Here is a 4,377-nt window from a genome sequence, read left to right as displayed (position 1 = left end):
AGGGAATATGGAATGGAGGGTCGTACAAGAACCTTTGTGAGAGCGAAAGGAGGAAAGTGAACATTAAGAGAGTGAGGGTGAATTCATTGTAATGGCAGGTGCAATTGTAACAGCGTAACTTTAGACCGTCACCCTCGCGCAAACCAGGGACCCTCTGTACACATCAACAACAGTCACCCACGAAGCATCGTTACCCATCGCTCCACAAAAGCCGCAGCCCTTGCAGAGCAAAGGGGAACCACTACTTCAAGGTCTCAGAGCAAGTGACGTCACCGATTGAAACACGATTTAGCGCGAACCACCGCTAACTAGCTAGCCGTTTCACATCCGTTACACAATGATAACCACCGATAAGGAGCTGAGTGTAGTAGAGGGAAGCTGTGGGGTGTGGTGAAGAGGGTTGGCGCCAAGTGCAAAAATTGGAATACGTGCTCTAGTAGCTCAGAGAAGGAACCTGACGAGAGTATGGATGTTTAAATTACCTCGATACCGTTGCCCCCCGCACACTGATTCTGTACCGGTACCCCCTGTATATAGCCTCCACACTGACTCTGTACCGGTACCCCCCCTGTATATAGCCTCCACACTGACTCTGTACAGGTACCCCCTGTATATAGCCTCCACACTGACTCTGTACCGGTACCCCCTGTATATAGCCTCCACATTGACTCTGTACCGGTACCCCCCTGTATATAGCCTCCACACTGACTCTGTACCGGTACCCCTGTATATAGCCTCCACATTGACTCTGTACCGGTACCCCCTGTATATAGCCTCCACACTGACTCTGTACCGGTACCCCCCTGTATATAGCCTCCACACTGACTCTGTACCGGTACCCCCCTGTATATAGCCTCCACATTGACTCTGTACCGGTACCCCCTGTATATAGCCTCCACACTGACTCTGTACCGGTACCCCCCTGTATATAGCCTCCACACTGACTCTGTACCGGTACCCCCTGTATATAGCCTCCACATTGACTCTGTACCGGTACCCCCTGTATATAGCCTCCACACTGACTCTGTACCGGTACCCCTGTATATAGCCTCCACATTGACTCTGTACCGGTACCCCTGTATATAGCCTCCACACTGACTCTGTACCGGTACCCCTGTATATAGCCTCCACACTGACTCTGTACCGGTACCCCTGTATATAGCCTCCACATTGACTCTGTACCGGTACCCCCCTGTATATAGCCTCCACACTGACTCTGTACCGGTACCCCCTGTATATAGCCTCCACACTGACTCTGTACCGGTACCCCTGTATATAGCCTCCACACTGACTCTGTACCGGTACCCCTGTATATAGCCTCCACATTGACTCTGTACCGGTACCCCCTGTATATAGCCTCCACACTGACTCTGTACCGGTACCCCCTGTATATAGCCTCCACACTGACTCTGTACCGGTACCCCCTGTATATAGCCTCCACATTGACTCTGTACCGGTACCCCCTGTATATAGCCTCCACACTGACTCTGTACCGGTACCCCCTGTATATAGCCTCCACATTGACTCTGTACCGGTACCCCCTGTATATAGCCTCCACACTGACTCTGTACCGGTACCCCCTGTATATAGCCTCCACACTGACTCTGTACCGGTACCCCCTGTATATAGCCTCCACATTGACTCTGTACCGGTACCCCTGTATATAGCCCCCACACTGACTCTGTACCGGTACCCCCCTGTATATAGCCTCCACACTGACTCTGTACCGGTACCCCTGTATATAGCCTCCACACTGACTCTGTACCGGTACCCCCTGTATATAGCCTCCACACTGACTCTGTACCGGTACCCCCTGTATATAGCCTCCACACTGACTCTGTACCGGTACCCCCTGTATATAGCCTCCACACTGACTCTGTACCGGTACCCCCTGTATATAGCCTCCACACTGACTCTGTACCGGTACCCCCCTGTATATAGCCTCCACACTGACTCTGTACCAGTATCCCCCTGTATATAGCCTCCACACTGACTCTGTAACGGTACTCCGCCTGTATATAGCCTCCACATTGACTCTGTACCAGTACCCCCTGTATATAGCCTCCACACTGACTCTGTACCGATACCCCCTGTATATAGCCTCCACATTGACTCTGTACCGGTACCCCCTGTATAAAGCCTCCACATTGACTCTGTACCGGTACCCCCTGTATATAGCCTCCACATTGACTCTGTACCGGTACCCCCTGTATATAGCCTCCACATTGACTCTGTACCCGTACCCCCTGTATATAGCCTCCACACTGACTCTGTACCGGTACCCCCTGTATATAGCCTCCACATTGACTCTGTACCAGCACCCCCTGTATATAGCCTCCACACTGACTCTGTACCGGTACCCCCTGTATATAGCCTCCAGCCCCCTGTATATAGCCTCCACACTGACTCTGTACCGGTACCCCCCTGTATATAGCCTCTACACTGACTCTGTACCGGTACCCCCTGTATATAGCCTCCACCCTGACTCTGTACCGGTACCCCTGTATATAGCCTCCACACTGACTCTGTACCGGTACCCCCTGTATATAGCCTCCACACTGACTCTGTACCGGTACCCCCTGTATATAGCCTCCACACTGACTCTGTACCCGTACCCCCTGTATATAGCCTCCACACTGACTCTGTACCGGTACCCCCTGTATATAGCCTCCACATTGACTCTGTACCGGTACCCCCTGTATATAGCCTCCACACTGACTCTGTACCGGTACCCCCTGTATATAGCCTCCACACTGACTCTGTACCGGTACCCCCTGTATATAGCCTCCACATTAACTCTGTACCGGTACCCCCTGTATATAGTCTCCACATTGACTCTGTACCGGTACCCCTGTATATAGTCTCCACATTGACTCTGTACCGGTACCCCTGTATATAGCCTCCACATTGACTCTGTACCGGTACCCCTGTATATAGCCTCCACATTGACTCTGTACCGGTACCCCCTGTATATAGCCTCCACATTGACTCTGTACCGGTACCCCCCCCTGTATAAAGCCTCCACATTGACTCTGTACCGGTACCCCCTGTATATAGCCTCCACACTGACTCTGTACCGGTACCCCCTGTATATAGCCTCCACACTGACTCTGTACCGGTACCCCCTGTATATAGCCTCCACATTGACTCTGTACCGGTACCCCTGTATATAGCCTCCACATTGACTCTGTACCGGTACCCCCTGTATATAGCCTCCACATTGACTCTGTACCGGTACCCCCCTGTATACAGTCTCCACATTGACTCTGTACCGGTACCCCCTGTATATAGTCTCCACATTGACTCTGTACCGGTACCCCTGTATATAGCCTCCACATTGACTCTGTACCGGTACCCCTGTATATAGCCTCCACATTGACTCTGTACCGGTACCCCCTGTATATAGCCTCCACATTGACTCTGTACCGGTACCCCCTGTATATAGTCTCCACATTGACTCTGTACCGGTACCCCCTGTATATAGCCTCCACATTGACTCTGTACCGGTACCCCCTGTATATAGCCTCCACATTGACTCTGTACCGGTACCCCTGTATATAGCCTCCACATTGACTCTGTACCGGTACCCCCTGTATATAGCCTCCACATTGACTCTGTACCGGTACCCCCTGTATATAGCCTCCACATTGACTCTGTACCGGTACCCCCTGTATATAGCCTCCACACTGACTCTGTACCGGTACCCCCTGTATATAGCCTCCACATTGACTCTGTACCGGTACCCCTGTATATAGCCTCCACATTGACTCTGTACCGGTACCCCCTGTATATAGCCTCCACATTGACTCTGTACCGGTACCCCTGTATATTGCCTCCACACTGACTCTGTACCGGTACCCCTGTATATAGCCTCCACATTGACTCTGTACCGGTACCCCCCTGTATATAGCCTCCACATTGACTCTGTACCGTAACACCCTGTATATAGCCTCCACATTGACTCTGTACCGGTACCCCCCCTGTATAAAGCCACCACATTGACTCTGTACGGGTACCCCCTGTATAAAGCCCCGCTATTGTTATTTTACTGCTGCTCTTTAATTATTATTATATTTTTTATCTCTTACTTTTATTTTGTATTTTTCTTAAAACTGCATTGTTGGTTAAGGACAAGTAAGTAAGCATTTCACTGTAAGGTCTACAGCTGTTGCATTCAGCCCATGTGACAAATACAATTTGATTTGATTTAGTATCTGAGTTGAGGACCGCTGAGTTCGGAGCCTCATCCCAAGTATGTAAAGGAGGATTCTGGCCCAGTGGGAGTGAGATTGGTGGAGAGAATGGATCCCGTCCTTTTGGCTGATCCATATGTGCTGTCAGGTTGGGTGGAGAAGAGGTTGGGGACTGTTGAGTTGG

This window comes from Oncorhynchus tshawytscha, linkage group LG12 (assembly GCF_018296145.1).
Source record: "Oncorhynchus tshawytscha isolate Ot180627B linkage group LG12, Otsh_v2.0, whole genome shotgun sequence".
In the NCBI taxonomy this organism is placed as follows: domain Eukaryota; kingdom Metazoa; phylum Chordata; class Actinopteri; order Salmoniformes; family Salmonidae; genus Oncorhynchus; species Oncorhynchus tshawytscha.
Note: the sequence above shows the minus strand (reverse complement) of the source record.